Source organism: Boleophthalmus pectinirostris, unplaced genomic scaffold (assembly GCF_026225935.1).
Source record: "Boleophthalmus pectinirostris isolate CB_2022bp ecotype Guang Dong unplaced genomic scaffold, ASM2622593v1 HiC_scaffold_20, whole genome shotgun sequence".
Taxonomy (NCBI): Eukaryota; Metazoa; Chordata; class Actinopteri; order Gobiiformes; family Gobiidae; genus Boleophthalmus; species Boleophthalmus pectinirostris.
In genome coordinates this window covers 24247074-24265106 of record NW_026571153.1, presented here as the reverse complement: position 1 = coordinate 24265106, position 18033 = coordinate 24247074, and the positions used below count along the sequence as shown (strand labels likewise).

Genomic DNA, 18033 nt, shown 5'->3' with positions numbered 1-18033 from the left:
CACTTTCTTTTCTGTTCCCATTTGCTCTTATATCTGTGTAATCCCTCAGTGGTCCATGGGCGTGTATTAGTCTATGTGCTCTTATACTTGTCCTGATACAGCTCAAGATCATTCTAAAGCGATGCAGGAAAGATTCATTTCCATACTGTGAATGTGACTTTTTTAGTATCGATACCTGCTCAAAAGAGTATCTAGTTTTGATATTCATTTTAATTGTAATAATTATTTTCACTTGATTTTGACAATTCTAATTCAAACTTAAGATATTAAAATATTTTCCACTTTACCTTTGTAACCGAGTCAAAGAAAATTGATATAAATAGATATTAAAGAGGGAGAGAGAGTATTTTTCTTCTATGGGGTATTAACTGGTAAAACATAACATATGTTTTCTACGTTTCATTTTTTTGTTTCCGATCGACATTGAAAACCTCTCCAGGCATGTTTTTCATGACTGAACAATATTATAACACTGTAAAAGGCTAAAGAAAGTTGATTTTGTATACCCCTCTTTAGGTCCAAATCGCTCCAACACAAATAGAAACCCAATAAAACATAATTCAAAACAGTAATCCATTTTAGCTCTACTTACTTGATATATGCCTCATTCAATTCAGACTCAAATCTAATAAGTAGATTTAAAGACTTAATCAAAACATTAAGTTCACTTGACTCCGACTCGCTGATCTGAAAACCATCTGGAGCTTGACTAAACCTGGGATTAATTGGTCACATTTATTGTCGTAATAGAAAACCAGCGGAGCACCCAAGGGACTCAGGATTCAAACACCATTAAGGAGGTAGACGGGTTTTGGTGCTGTCCAGTTTTGACCTCTGCCTCATCAAATAAAGATTATCCAAGTCTTATGATTAATGAAAGAATTGTTAAAAAGTAAAAAATAAGAAACATGGAGTAAATGTTTTTGATTGAGAGGCTAAAATGGAGTAGTTAAGTGTCTATAAAAACTACAAAAATTAAAGAAAGTGTAAAGTGCATATGACAAGTTTTCATGGTTTTCTGGGATAGTACCTGTGGTCAATATTTATCATAGTTTTACATCACTTAAGTGTCAGTTTGTGGGGAAAAAAGTTGAAAAGAAAAGTACAAAAATACAGGAAGTAGTGCTGAGTTCTAAAACAGAATCCCTCTACCTACTGTATGTCAACAACAAGGAAGACAATTTACACATAAGGATGACAATTTTCTGACCGTTTAAACCTTCATTTAACAAACTAAAGGTGTTATAATTTATTTTTATCAGTCTAATCATAACTACTCTGTCATTTCAACAAGTTTTGGCTCTTAACATCAACATAGCCTCGTCATTTTGGTGTTAAAAACGTCCTTATTAACCCGCTCAACATGATCCTGGTGTTTTTATTTCACCGGTTTCATTTTAAATAAATTCCCATTCCTTATACGGAACTCACTCCAAATTCACTCCTATAACTGCAAGCCTCGGTGAGCTTCATTTGACTGGAGTCGAGTATTATAGGTGAAGTCACACTTAGACCACTTGATTGTGGTTGCTAGGTTACAGAATTACCTCTACGTATGTCACATCTACAACAATTTATAGACTTCACTTCAATTATAAAACAAGAACTATTTTTGGTAACATCTTGAATCTAATAAAGTGATCTTTGTTTTGTTGAAATGTGGAGTCTTAACCTGTCATATGCGGTTCTAAAGTACATGTCAGGAGGAGCAGACACACACAGCTGGAGTCCACATGTGAACCGGCAGCAAAACAACTCGACTCCCACACACTCATCACAACAGTCATATCTTCAGACAGTGCCTCAAGACATGTCTAGACCTGGTTCAGTCCTGGTTTAGTCTGGGTTACAACCACAGACTCTATAAAGAAGTGGACAAAGGGACTGAGACGTTGTCCATAGTGTTCAGCTCCAGTCAAATGAAGCTCAATGAGCATGGCAGTTACAGGAGCAAATTTGGAGCTGGTTTCCAAATTAGGAATAGAAATTTAATTATGGACAAAATCTTGAAATAAAAACACCAGGATCACATAGAGCGCATTAATAAGAATTTTCCAAAGTAAAGTCAATTCAAAACAGAGTAGATGGAGCCAGTGTGAGATAGTATTTTGACCCCCATAGTATATTAACCCCGGGGTCAACATACCGCTATAGTAAAGTGACCCCCACCCCCACCCCATAGGATTTTGACTCCCCTTACTTTTTTCTTTAGTAGTTACTTATATGATCATTATTGCTCATGTAATTTACTTTTATTATATATTGCTTCATATTCAGTTTCTTTTAAGGTATTTTAAGGAATGTTTTGATGGATAACGACTTGGTTTTTGTGTAAATGTAACGTATTGTTAAAATTGCATATACATAGCAATCTTGTCACTTTTTGTATTGTATTTTACATTGTTATGATTTTTAGTTTGCTATGTTCTGATAATTCTTAATCATAAAGTCAATTTAGGCAATTGTTTGTAAGGATAATGACCTTAAATTGAGTAATGTTGTGTTTTTAGCCATGTTGCTTTGATCATTAGTCTGTTGGGTTTGTTTTTGTCTTTATGTTTTTCATGCATGGAAGAAATAACAACACACACATAAAAAAGACTTATTTATTCAATGTTCGACTCCCTGTTTTTATGTATTAAATCACTGTAACACCTCTATGCCTTAAGTACATTACTCATCATGTTGTAGGCACGAAAATATGAACACACATCTTCATGTTACATTTTCATCTAATGCAATTGTCTTTATCTAAGAGTTTACACATCAAAACTATAATGAACATATTGAGAGGTCAGATTACTATAGTCTTAGGATTTTGACCTCGGAAGCGTCTCCAAGCTCAGGTCCTATTTGGAATGCAGCGGTTAGCATGCTAGCTATGTCCATTTATATATACAGTCTATGGTTAAAACCTGGTTTAGCTCTGATTTAGTCCTGCTTTAGTCCGCATTTTGTTCTGCTTTAGTCAGTCTTCATTTGTTTGCTGTAATCCTTTGATACTTACAGTATATAGGGTGACCAGACGTCCCTGTTTATCTGGGACAGTCCCAGTTTTGAGTCCTGTGTCCCCTGTCCCAGCAGATTTATACAAAACCAGTGATTTGTCCCAGTTTTATACAAGAAATGTTCCAGGTGTCCCTATTTTTGACCAATCTGATCCCTGGTAACAGTAAAGAGAGGCAGAAATTGTCATTTGTTTATGTAAAATACAGAAAAACTGCTTAAAAATGACCAAAACACAAAGAAAATGTGACTATACTGACTCATGTTAGTCATGAACGGTCTCTGCATGACAATGATCCTTAATCACACACTCATTTACTATTTTATTATTACCAACCACCAAAAAACTGAGGTGTCCCAGTTTTTTTTACTTAATTACAGTTTACTTAGAAAGACATTTGACTATAGATTTTTGAAATATCTTTAAAATATGTTCCTTGCCCTTGTGAGTGGAGTGGAAACCCTTCGGGCCAAAATTAGCCGTTAGCGTGTCTTGCTAACAGCCCTGCATTATTGTGTCCTTAAGTGAAGCGCCTGACCCCCGTCCGCACATTTATACATCTGCAGTGTGTCCATAGCGTGTTAGCATGTGTTAGCGTTTGTTAGCTGGATCTACACTTCCTGTTTTGGTGCGGTGCGCTGTAGCCTCGGGTCGGTGGAGCTTGTGATCGTCATGACGATTGTGCATTCAAACGAGCTGCTAAAGAACGACTGTGTTTATGTATACAGTCTATTTATTCAAAATCTGATAAAGTTTGCAACAGGGGGAGATGTCTGATAATCGCAATTTGAGTGGTTGCAATTAGCCAATCACAGATCACATGTTCTGAAATGTGCAAGTGTGTCAAAGTAAAAGTAAAAAGTACAGATACCTACATTTTTTACTTGAGTCAAAAGTCAATTTTAGTGGAGTACTTTTACTTCACTACATTTGACAGCAGGTGTCTGTACTTTCTACTCCACTTTATTTTTGAACAGGACTGAAAAAGAAGTCTTTTTTATTATAATTTTGAGACCCGCCAAGGAATTGTTTTTAACACATTCATAATTTGAGCAAACAAAAATATACAGCTTGTAAAAATGATCAATTATATTGTTTTTGTTTAGCAAAATCCAGCACAAATCTTATCAAAATCACTACATTTGAAGCTTTATAAGAACTCAAAATCTGCATGAAACTCAAAATCTGCATGAAAAACTAGTATTACACTTAAATACATGTACTTAAGTAGTTTTTTTTCTGTGATACTTTTACTTTTATTTGAGTATTTTTCTGCTATTTGCACTTTTAGTTCAGTAACAAAATTGAGTACTTTTCCCTCCAACTGATCAGATGTCCTCTCTGGCATCGGAACGTAGTAGAGTAAAAGTAATAAGTACAGATACCTAATTTTTTTTTTTTACAGTACAGTACAGTACTTTAACTTCTACTTCACTACATTTGAGGGCAGGTGTCTGTACTTTCTACTCCACTATATTTTTAAACAGGACTGAAAAAGAAAGGTCTTTTTTATTATAATTTGAGACCTGCTAAGGAATTATTTTTAACACATTCATAATTAAAGCAAACAAAAATATACAAATAAAAAGAGTTTGTAAGAACTGTTCTGTTGAGCAAAATTTAGCTCAAATCTTTATCAAAATCACTATATTTGAAGCTTTATAAGACCTCAAAGGCTGCATGAAAAACTTTAAGAGTAAAAAAAAATAAAGTATATTTTTACCAGGCACTTTAATACTTTTTCTTTAAGTAGGTTTTTTTCATGTATATGGTTTTACTTTTACTTGAGTATTTTCTGCTCCGTTATATGCACTTTTACTTAAGTAACAAAATTGAGTTCTGCAATTTACACCTCTACAAACATGTTCTGAAATGCCTTTGTGTGTCAGATGCCCTCCCTGTGTCTCCATGGGGTCTTATCCTGTATAAAAGCTGCTAGAACCCTGCAGTTCAGACCTCCACAAACATTCTGAGAGACAGGGGATTCTCAGATTAGTTTAAAGTTCAGTTTTCACGCTTCTTCTTTTAAAACCTAAATTGTACAAATCGAATCACAATTGTTTGTCAGATAATTCAGTATTTCCCCCTGGTGATGGCTGCTTCTGGCTTGGACACATTATGAACTCATTTGTGTAGAATCTGCGGACCCAAACACAAATGGCATGTTTTGTAATTTTGATCCAAATACTCCATTACCGCACTAAACATAACTGTAGCACTCCACTTGTTTAGAGCTCTCGTAATCCAATCGAGTCTAAATGTGTGGGTATTAAGTATATATTGTTCCACTGTATTTGGACACAGGGGAAGTCTGGGAGGCTCTGTTTACACTGCTGTTCCTTGACGTGGCCCCAGATATGAATGTATATATTTGGATATTTAAAGGTGCACTGTGGAACTTTTTCTGGGTTTCTATCACATGTCACTTTTCTATTTTGCATTTGTTTAAAGAAGACCTATTGTGCTTGTGTCTGCTTTATTTATAATCTATGACACCCGTGGATCTTTGTTATCATTTGCACATTTTAATCGCAATATTTTCTAAAACAACTTAATAAAAGAAACAATTCCTCTGTCTGAAAACTGTGGTGCTCAATGGGAGCGGACATGGCTGAAAACGTCATCACAACAAAGCGCGGCATGCTGAAGCTGCTAGCGAGTAGAGAATTATTATTTTTTATTTACCAAAATGACTACGCAGTGCTGCTGAATCCTACGTGTATCACAGATTAAGAAAGTAAAATTGAAGAACGAAGTAAGAACAGAGTGTGTACTGTGACTGATCAGCAATATGGCGTCTTGAAAAAAACATACATGAATCACTCCGAATACAACTTTGAGAGGTTAAATGAGAAAGGAAACAACTATAATTTAATTTAACTAACATTTTCTCAGAGTTTATATGAGTCCAATCTGTTCTAGAGTTAATTAATATTTCCAAAAATGTTAAATTAAGTAACACTGGACCAAAATTCCTGTTTAACCCCGAAATCCAGAGTTATATTCACGTTTTGAGATTAAACAGATAACACTTTGTAGAGTTATTCTGATTTAGCTAAACAACACACAGAGGTGTTTTATTTTATTTTTACTTTATTTTAGTTAATTTAAGATTAAATTATGTACAAAACTGGTTCAAACTGGTCTTCTCTCACAAGAGTTTGAAGTGGTGAATGGGAGGAGCCAAATTGACACTAAGAGAAGTTGAATTAACACTAGAGGAAGTTGAATTAACCTCAACCACATTAACTCTGGCAAATAACCCCAACTCAAACCCCCATTTAACATTCATATAGTTAAAATAACACTTTTGGTGTTAAAAACAACTCTGAAATATTTGACCCTAAAATTTTAACCCTCCAGTTTTTGCTGTGTACGGTTAACAGTTCTGAAAAGTCAATTATGGGAATAGGTTTGCTTTAAAGCCACAGCATATAACTTTTTTTTGGCAAAAATAGACAAAAAATGCAGTAAAATCATGTTGACTGCTCTGAAAACATGCATCCTTCCTGTGAGCGGGCTTGCATCTCTCAAGACTCGCTTCTATGATAATGTTGTTCCTTTAGCTACAATAGCCACACAATATGGCATAAAACATATCTCACTGAAGAATTTTTTACTTTCTATTTGGAATCTTGCAGCTGATGTCCCATCTCTAGAAAGTTATACAGTATACCTTTAATTTCAGGTGGTTTTATTGCAAGAAAATATTTGAAAAAACATAAGTTTTTACTGTGTTCTGACCAGTGACTCCCTGATAGCATCCTCTGCTTGTCTCCATAGCGATAGATGCGTTTGATGCCATACTCTGCAACATCCCAGGCGCAGCACTAACACCTCCACGGATACAACTCCACTCTACTAGAAAAGTTACGCAATGCACCTTTAACTTTGTTTTCCCTCAAAAATAATAATAGGTTTTTCATCATCACCAGTAACGTCCTGTGGGGACTGTGAACATGTACAGAGTGTGTAATTATTCTAGCTCTGAAGAGGCGGTTTTGAATGGACTAAACAAAGCTGATGTAAACGTGTTGGTGACAGATGCTGTAGAGGAACATCTGGTCCGGAGTCAGGGGAGGAACGAGGGAGCCCAGAAGACGAGTGACAGAGTGGAAATAGCATTCAAATGAGATTTTAATTAATAAAACGTGAAGTGAAGACGAAAATATGAGCAGAAGTTAATCACAAACATCTGGAAGTGCTTATGAGCCGCACTTAGGCTTTTACGATGACTTTAAAGCAGATGAGTTACAGGTTTGTCATTAATTTAGTCAGTAAATTAGGACTAAAGAAGGACTGAACCAGGGCTGAGCCAGGACTACATTAAAATTGAGACAGAAATAATCCAGGGCTAAACCAGGATTGAACCAGGACTAAGATAGGGTTAAAAAAGGGCTAAACCAGGACTGAACAAGGACTGAATCATGATCTCACCAGGATAAAATCAGGACTGAATCAGAACCCAACTAACCCAACTAACCCAACGCTGAACCAAGATTGAAGCAGGACCAGACAAAACCCGGACTGAACCCGGACTGAACCCGGACTGAACCTGGACTGAACCCGGACTGAACCCGGACTGAACCCGGACAAAACCTGAACTGAACCCAGACTGAACCCGGACCAAACTAGGACTGAATCAGGACTGAATCAGGACTGAAAAGACATAATGAACCAACCTATCTTACTTACTACACTTTTAATAACTGAAATAATGTATTCATGATTCTTTCAAAGACTTTCTATTAAATTCTGTGAAATCTAACCTGACATTTAACAATTTACATTTTTGTGCTTGTTTTTTGTCCCTAAAAGAGAATTTGTTTGGGAATGACGAGCTCTCAAATCGGTGATGAAATAAGTCTTTGATTCTAGAGTCTGCAGTGATGTAGAGCATCCTGCGTCATTGGGGATTTTGAGAAATCGTCTCATTAAGTGAAATAAACAAACACTTTGATGAGGTCAGCTGACAGAAAAAACACATGACTTTGATACGTTTAAATCAAGTTTATGTTTGGAAAAGATTCTGAGGGAAAAATCCGACACATCTTTTGTCGACAGTCTGAAAGAGACGGTCAAAGATGTGAGTCTGATCACTGGTAAATCTTCGTTTTCAGATGGGCGTGATTGACAGGTGGATCAGCCAATCGGGGACAAGCATGGTCTGTCTGTATTAGATAAAATAAAGGAAAAAATATTAGAGTAGTAGCACTAACTCAAGTAAATTTGAGAGAAATGTGAGTTTATTTGTAAATCATGACCAATGAGCTCCTTTGTTTCACATGCGTCACTGAAATAAACAAATCTGATTGGACGATCATGTTTAACTGGGCTTGAGATACAGCAGAGGGCGTGAGGACCAGACTGATATTGAGTATATATATATATATATATATATATATATATATATATATATATATATAAACAGAGATATCATTTTGGATTTCCAGAAAAGTTCCAGAAATGTTCCACGGCATGGCACTAAAATGATCTAATATTTAATACAGATGGGAGCAGCTAAAAATGAATATTGTTCAAATGCAGATTCTTGTTGTGATACAGTGAGTTCTTGGTTCTTCTCACTAAAGAAAAGATCAAGTTCAACATTTGTGAATTTACCTTTTGGATATTTCTAGATAAAGTACTATGTAATCAATAGGAAAAAAAAAAACTGTCTCTTGCCTCCATCTGGACGTATGACATCATCACATTGCAGAATCTGAAAAACCACCAATACTTTTTTAACTTTTTGTATTTCTAAGGAGGTCTCGGGTCACTGCTCTGACTTCCCTTTATAAACCCAGAGGTCAGACGATGGAGGAAACATGTGCCATTTGAGTTCCACCTTAAGCTGATAACCTCCTCTTATCTCGTACCAACTGTTTGTGTAGGTCTGTGTTTAAGTCTGTGCAATGGTCAGGCTTTTAGTAGAGAGGCGACTTCATGGCTTAAAGGACTCGCATTATGCAAAACTGACTCTCTTTTTAGCTTTTAACCACTAGAAATTAACTGGAGTTGTGTTTTGTTTCATTCATACTTGTTTCGATACTCCATACTCCGCAAAATTGATTCTTGTGAGCTTTAAGCCATGTTAGAATACAGAAACATATCTGGAATTGTCTTTAAACAGAAAGTTACCCTTATTGGAAAATGTAAACGTGGGCAAGGTACAAACCCAAGGCACTGGGTTTGTGTTTAAAGACTACTGCTTTAACCCTCGCAGAGCAGCTGTACTGATATTTTTAACTCTTTTGTGACCCGGTGAAGGCCTCTACCTATTTTTCTTCATCTGACATATCTGGAATTGTGTTAGTTTCATTCCCAAATGTTTGAGTAACCCTTTATTATTAGTCTGTCTACGTTTCCAAAGCTCAAAATGCTCTGTTCCACCAAGTGATGTCATCAAGCGGTAGTAATATCAAGTTAACAGTTACGTTTGTTTTTGTTTTGTTTTTCAGCAGAAATGGGAAAGTCCATTGCTGAAGGTGTATGGCGTTTAAAGGTGTAACTTGGGTTGGGTTTCCATCACCTTTTTTGTTTCTATGGATATGTCATTGTTCTGCCTGGAATGTTCCACAGTATGACATTAAACAGATCTACCTTACATTTATCCAATTACAGGTGGTTTTATAGTTCCAAAATAACTCTTATGACTGTGAGCGGGGTCGCCTCTCTCTCCACAAATCTGACTTGTAATGTAGTCTGGCTTGGTCTCCATGAAGATAGAAATGTTTAATGCCATACTGTGAAACATTCCAGACAAATCAATAACATCTCCATGGAGAAAAGCAAGGAGGGACAGAGTGTTTTCTGTTTGAAGAAGAAGATGAAGAAGAATTTAACCTAAATATACGGGGTTGAATGAAACCAAACATAACTCTGGGTATGTTTTTGATAAGGGCTAAATCCATAAAGTGTCTTGCCAATGAACACAACAATTATAGCCTTGTCAGAGCTGATATTCAACAGCAAGTTTTGGGTTTGAGGGCAGATTCCTCATAATCACTGTTTTAAGGGAGGCTAAAGAACCTTACCTCAACTTTCTTATATTTTGAACTGGCCTTGTGCCCAGAGTCCATATCTGACCCACACACTGTATGCCATACATTCTTTTACACAAACATCAAACACAAGTGTAAACCCGTATAACGAAAAGTGAATCTTGCGTGACGGTTCTGGGTTGAAGTTCAAATAAGGAGAGTAAAAAAAGAGGATTTTCTGGTGTTAAAAACTTCGTAACGCCTGAATTCATAAAATATGACGAGTGACGTTAGGGTAAAGCTAACAACGCCATTTTCAGCAGGTTCAAACATCTGGGACCAACACAAATATGGGCTTAAATAGGTCCTTTAATTCCTTTAAAGGCACTTTACCTGCTTTTTACAGTCTTAAAAATGTGATAAACAGAAATAGTTATGTTAAAGTTATTTCTCACTTACCTTATGCATTCAGAGCATCCTAAGTATTCACCACGATGAGTTTATAAGCACTTTTCACAAGACCAGAGCAGAGTTTTGCCGTTGCACTGGTACTACTAACAACAACTAGCATGCTAACAGCACTTTTCCTGATTATCGAACAGTAAAACACTTTAAAATTTGACACTGGCAGTACATAGCTGACTTATTTTGATGTCAAGAGTAAGGAAGGGCATTCGATTACATTTTCTTTATCGATCCTCAGGAGAATTAATGTTCAATTTTTGATTAATCATTAACGTTTTTATATTAAAATTATCATCATTATTATTACTATCTGCAATACTAATCTGCATAAATAAACTCAACTTTACAACATATAAACCATAACCACTATAGAGCCACATCAGCCCGAAACGAAACTTAAAACCACATGGCTCATTTGCATAAACTAAGCGAAGAAAAAAACAGCTCTTGTGCGCTGATGCGGTCAACTTCTGTCGGACTAAAGGACATGACTCAGTGGAATATAGGTGTTCTTTCTGTGACAGAGGGATGTTGATGCTGATGGTGAGTCTGTTCTCGCGTATATCGTGTTGGAGATGGTTGACGAGGCCGCAACTCTAGTGTTTGCGCTGTCAGACACAGCCTCGTCTTCGGTTTTGGTTTCGGTTTGTCGATTAAAAATGAACGTAATCGACAAAATTCTTGAAGATCAATTATCGATTAATGGATTAATCATGCCCATTCCTAGTCAAGAGCTGTTTATAAATAATTTAAACTTTACTCAAATATATGGAAAGAAATGAGGTACAGGACTTGGTATGATGAAGTTTTTGCTTTGCTTGGAATATTCCAAAGCATGGCATTAAACGCGTCGATTTCATGAAGACAATCAGGTGATGCGGCGGGTCAGCTCTGTGGAGAGGTGACCCCATTCATGGTGCTTTCGAGCTATAAAAACACAAATAAACGCAAGATAGATACATATTTTTAATGCCATACTGTGGATTACTCCAGACAAAACGATAACATAATCATGGAGACAAGCAGATGACAGACACCCCACAATAGAAAGTTACATTGTTGTGCTCCTTTTAAATACTGACGTCCATATATATAAAAAAAAAATAAATTATGTTATAGTCTCACCCTGCTTAACCCCAGTGTCTCTTTTCTTTTAACAACACAATTTATTACTACAATTCGCTTTGCATTTTTCAGTTTCGCATAAATCACATGAACCACATAAATCTGATTTTACAACCACAAAACAGATGCTTCATTGGTTTAAATGTCTTAATGTTCTTTAAGATATCAGGAGGTCATCAAAGCAATTTCTGTTCATTACATTGAATCGGTTTTTGCTTAAGGATAGAGAAAGCGCCATGATTAGCAACTTGCATGTCTTAATATTGTTTGTATCAGTTGCTTAAAGGTGTACTATGTAGCTTTTCTATGGCTATTTTATTTATCTGCCTGGAATTTTCCACAGTATGGCATTAAACAGCTCTACCTTATATTTATTCACTTTCAAGTTTTTTTATAGCTCAGAAATTCCTAGAAAAACAGACATTCTGACTGTGAGAGGGGTTGGACTTGGTCTGTTTTTTTCTCCATGAAGATAAAAAAGGTTTAATGCCATACTGTGAAAAATTCCAGACAAAGCATTAACATCTCCATGGAGAAAAGCATTTAACGGACATTCCATCAGAAACAAAAAACCCATGCATATTTCAAGTGGCTAAAGTCTGAAATTTCATGCAAATTTTCTCAGGGTCAAAGCAGTTTGATCTTTGACCTCTGCTAATCTGATTTGACCCACATCTCCTCGAGGCAAAAGAGAAAGAGAGAGAGAAACTTTAACCTTAAGTCTAGAATTAAAAGAGCCACTGCTGCTGTTGGCCTCACTAAAATAATACAGAAAGAAATTTAACACATTCTTTATTTTTAAAATCACTTTTCAAAATCAACTTTTAAAGCGCTATACCTGATCTTTACTGTCTTAAAAACGTGAAAAAAAACTAGTTCAGTTTGAAGTGGTCCAAAGTTATTTCTCTCTTACCTTATGCATTCAGAGTAGGGATGGGCATGATTAGTCCATTAATCGATAATTGATCATTAAGAATTTCATTGATTACGTAAGTTTTAATCGACAAACCGAATGTAGGTTGCTGTGCGTAGCCTGACCAAAAGGGGGTCCGTACATGTGTCTCTCTGCGCTCAGAAGGAGCGAGCAAACACAAACAGTCGGTCCGCCTGCAACGTACCGAAGTGCATATGCGTATTTAACGATGACTTGTACAAGAAATTCCACACTTTCCGTTCCGGTCGGGACAAGTGTGAGTCCATGTGCACAGTGAACAAAGCAGCACATATGTCTCGGTGTCCAGTGTGAAAAAGCTTTACCAGGTGAGAGTCGCGCAATGTCAATGATGAGTCCCCACCTCCCACCCCCCGTACGGTGTCCTGGTTTTGACAAACGCAAATATGGTCACACTAACCTGTATTCCACTGAGTCATGTCTTTTAATCCTACAGAAATTGACTGCATCAGCGACACAAGAGCTGTAGTTTTATCTTCGCTTAGTTTATGCAAATTAGCGATGTGGTTTTAAGTTTCGTTTCTGTGAGAGTTGCGCAAAACTGAATTAAACACATTATAAATAAACGGATTGATGTGGCTCTAGAGTTGTTACGGTTTATTTGTCGTAAAGTTGAATTTATTTATGCAGATTAGTAGTGCAGATAGTAATAATAATGATGTTCATTTTAATATAAAAACGTTAATGATTAATCGATAATCGATAGTTAATTCTCTCGACGATCGATTAAGAAAATTTCATCGACTGCCCATCCCTAATTCAGACCATCCTAATTTTTCACCAAGATGACTTTAAAAGAGCTTTTCACAATGTTCAGAGTCCAGAGTGGAGTTTTACTGTCACTCTAATGCTAACACTTGGCATGCTAACAGTGCACTTCCTGATTATCGGACAATAAAGCGCTTTATCATTAGTTGCAGACAGTACACAGTGGACTTATTTTGACCTCAACATCTGCTTATACGACTAGAGTAGAACCAGGGCCAAAGTAAAAAACAGGACCAAACTAGGTCTACATCAGGACTGAACCAGGACCAAACCCTAACCCAGCCTAAGTCTTTTGTTTCATTTGTTTTTATATTTTATCAGCTCAAGGGCCAAGGTCAAAACACGGTTACACAATTCAAACAATAAAACACGATTCGGACAAGAGATTATTTTGTTGTTTCGCCATCAAAGATAAGACGACTTCACTTTATCGAGGTCAGGTTAAAGGTTAAACGCTGACTCGATCTTTTAATTTTATTTTCCCTCTTATTGGAAAAGTGATATGTTTTGGTTTGGCATTGCATACTTTAAGTTGCAATGTGTGACTTTTCAGGTGGAGAGTCCATCACCTGCTTGTTTCATCATCATTACTCTGCTTGGAATGTTCAACAGCATGACTTTAAACAGCTCTCTTACATTTATTCAATTACAGGTGGTTTTAGAGCTCAAAAATACCTAGAAAAACAGGAATTCGGACTGTGAGTGGGGTCGCCTTTCCACAGATCTGGCCTGTAACTTGGTTTAGTTTAGTCTCCTTGAAGAAAGAAAGGTTTAATATCGTACTGTGAAACATTACAGAAGAAGCAGTAGCATCTCCATGGAGACAAGGACCCTCCAGCAGAAAAGTTAAACATTGCACCTTTATAGGAGCGGCTTCGCCTCTCCACAGATCAGACCTGTCACTTGGCCTTTAATCCCATAGAGCTGCAGGATTAATCACAATTTAATATAAATCACTATTTGAATGGATGCAAATACCAAATCGCAAAGGCTGCAATTTTTTAAGTACTATATTTATCTCCACAAACAATGAAATCTCCTGTCTTCTTCTGTGTAAAAGCTGCTAACCCTGTAGTTTTGATCTGTGCAAACATGTTCTGAAATGTGTTTTTTGCAGTTCATAATTCAGCCTTTTTGTCAAGTTCTTCTTGATGTGTTTAAAATGTGAACGTTGAACAGCATCCTATCGCAAATCGACTCACAATTGCAAAAACCGCTATTCAAAATTTGTCTAAATCATGAAACCCTATACTATGAAACAGTCTACTGGCAAAACATTGACTGACATCTCCATGGAGACAGGGAGAAAGGTTCCACAGTGCGTCTTTAAGTCCAAACACAATCTAAGGCCTGAGTCGTGACGCATTATTATTATTGTGTACAGAGGGATTGGTTCAGTCAGAAATGAAACTTAAATCTGTTTGGTGCCACTCCTTTGGCCTACTTTTCTCTTGTGTCCTCAGGTCAGAGCATGTGCTGAAAATACTGAGTAATAATCACTATAAAATAATATACTTTGCAGCTCTGGGGGTGATGCTAACTAGAGGCACTGCTCCGTATGAAGTTCTGTTACCCAAGTTAGACTAATCTGAGCTTTGTTTTAACACATTCTGACTACATAGAACTGATTTTGATGGAGATACAGCAGGAGAGCAGATTTGTTGTTGCTGTTAAACAAGTTCCTCTCAAATAACATTACACACACAGGCTAGTTAGTATTGGCCAACAGTTTTTCACTTAGTCACTCTCACTTTATTGTTGACAAACTCCAGAAAAAAATCACAGGCTTCTTAAAATCCATTTAGCATTTTTTTCATTGACTTTTCATCAGGTTGTGTTTGCTCTTTGACAAATAAGTGAACGCAGTTGTAAAATCTGGCTTTTATCTAAAAACGAAACCTTTTTTTATCTTTTAAATCGTGTGAACAGGTCACGCATGCTTTTATTTTCTCTCGTTTAGTCGACTGCAACACACTTTTCTCTGGCATTACTCACCATGCACTTTCTCGCTTACAGTTAATCCAAAATTGTGCTGCACGCCTTTTAAGTGGAACCAAAAAACGTGAGCACATTACTCAGATTTTAGCGTCGTTGCACGGGCTTCCAGCTCGTTTTAGAGTTGATTTGAAGATTTTATTGTTTGTTTTTAAAGCTTTGAATGGACTGGCCCCACAGTACACAGTCTCAAACCTCATGCAAATTTACCCCCCTGAGGTCCGTGGGCCAGCTCCATCTCGTGGGGCCTAACGTGAGACGTAAAACCAGGAGGATCGGGCTTTTTCTGTGGACAAACCCAAACTCTGGAACATTCTGCCCCCCAACAGCCCCACAGTGGAGAGTCTCGTCTTAAGACCTCTCTGGCTTTTAACACCGCGTGAGTTGTGTGGTCCTTGTGTCTTTTATTTATTTGACTTATTTACTGCTATTTTATGATTTTTATGGTTTTGCTGTTATTTGCTTTTACTGGTTTTATTGTTTTAGGACTCGTATGACCACATTTTAGCAATTTACCTTTTCGTGGTCTTCAGTTTATGATCTCTGTGCAGCACTTTGGAAACTGCTTTGCTTGTAAAATGTGCTGTATAAATAAAGTGGATTTGGATTTGCTAATGTGTGCATTGTGTCACCATGATAACTGCTGAACCTTCCGCCATAGACATACATGCATCTCAGCAACATATACATAAGTTACTAATTGCTAGTAAGTAATCAAGTTTCAAAAATGACATAATTTTATAAATATCATAGTGAAAAACCACTACCTGCTTGTCTCCCTATTCCACAGTCCTTTTAAAGCTATCAGTATTAGTTTGTTTTTTTGCGGTGAGATCCTGGGACACTGCAGACACTCGTTCTTTGAGAGTTTAAATGCGTTCTCTGTTTCTCATTACCAGAGGAAGTCCCCGCAACAGCCGAAGCATGTCTGAAAATCTGATTTATGAGACAATCATAAATGAAGCTCAACTCAAAGCGCGTGACTTTAAAGCAACAGGAAGTGTGCGTTAGAAATATGTGTCCCTTGAAAGTCATTGGTCTATATAAGGCTGAGAAAACAGAGAAAACAATGGAGAGGTTTAGCAGGTACAGGTATAGGTAGGTTTAAATACAAGATTATTTTTGCTTTTACCATCATTTTATTGGCAAAGTTAGCTCTAAACAAATTTACCTTCTATTTAAAGGTCCTATATCACACACAATTTACAAAATGTGAGCTTTAAGTCCATCCATCCATCCATTTTCGTCCGCTTATCCGGGGCCGGGTCGCGGGGGCAGCAGCCTAAGCTTTAAGCCATGTTATCATTTTGTTATCTCCTCAAAAACAGACCAGGAGTTGTGTTTTGTTTTGTTCACACAGTAGAGTAATATTTTATTATTAGTCTGTCTACATATTCAAAATTCAGAATGCTCTGTTCCACCTTGTGATGTCAGTTTTCAAGTTAATTTTACTTTTTAGTTCAATAGAGATTGGCTGAAATCATCCACTTGATTATAGTGAAGTTGTATTTAGTTCAAAAACAGTGGTAAATGGTCACACTTTTATACAGCACTTTACAACAAGTTAAGTGTCTTGCCCAAGGACTCAACTACAGCATCTGTGGGAGCTGGAATCACACCTCCAACCTGCATAATCAATGATGGGGTTTGTTTTAATATCAAGAGCGGGATTCGAAACGTCAAGCTTCGTATCAGTGGACAAACGCTTACCAACTTACCAACTGAGCTACTGCAGCTGCAATGGAGCACTTCCTGTATTAGCACAGGACATCACAAGAGTGTTTTCTGTTTGAGAGATGAACTCAACCTAGTGTTAAACATGAATGAAACCAAACACAACTCCAGGTCTGTTTTAAATGAGAAAACAACATTATAACAGAGATGAGACAATCGTGAAAAACAGACCTAGTTCAATTTAAATGGTTGATAGTTATTCCTCACTTACCTTATACACAGAGCATAATTATTATTAATTATTCACCATGATGAGTTTATAAGCTCTTTTCACTGTAGTGCTAACAACTCACTTCCTAAATTGCTTTATAATTAGACACAGACAGCACAAAGCAGTGTTATTTTGACCTTAAGAGCTGTTTATACAATATATCCATACTGAGGCAAGACACGTTTTACCTAATTACATTTAAAAAATTGGTAGAGCTCTTTTTTAAAACTAAAAGTAGGTCTGTGGAGCCCGCCTGCTTCCCTCCTCTGACTGTGTTTACGTCTTGTGCAGATAAAATTCTGACAGAACAATGGCGTTAGCAACACAAACAAGCTCATAGGAAGTGAATGAGCTCGCGGAACGGTAATCGCGGCTAACGGGGCTGTGAATGCGGTGTGTTTAAAGCCCGTCCGATATTCCACGCTTTAACATAGAGAGGGAGAGAGAGATAGGATCAGCTCTAGACTGTGTGAAAAACAATGTGCCAACCGGAAAGTCCCAGGCCGTATCAGAACAGGCATCAGGTTTAGTCCAGTGGAGCGGTACTGGGCTCGCGCAGATAAACAGAAGAATGTAGGTTTGATAAGGTGTTTTAAAGCTGTGGAAATTAATGGGGTTTAAAATATGAAGCTTTGTCAGGTCAAACTGGACGGTTAACAAGAATTTAACAGTGGCGCGTACAATGAAGTAATGGCGTTCTTATCTAATCTGGGGTGGCCTGCTCTGCCTTCCCGGGAATGTTCCACGGTATGATATTAAACATGTCTATCTACTAATCATCATTCACTGTCAC

At 37.0% G+C, this 18033-nt stretch overlaps 1 protein-coding gene across 1 annotated transcript in view; it reads left to right on the top strand.

Moving 5' to 3' along the window:
- tnfsf10l (TNF superfamily member 10, like) overlaps positions 1 to 18033 on the top strand; it is a 103611-nt gene that overhangs the window by 60616 nt on the left and 24962 nt on the right. The window lies entirely within an intron of this gene.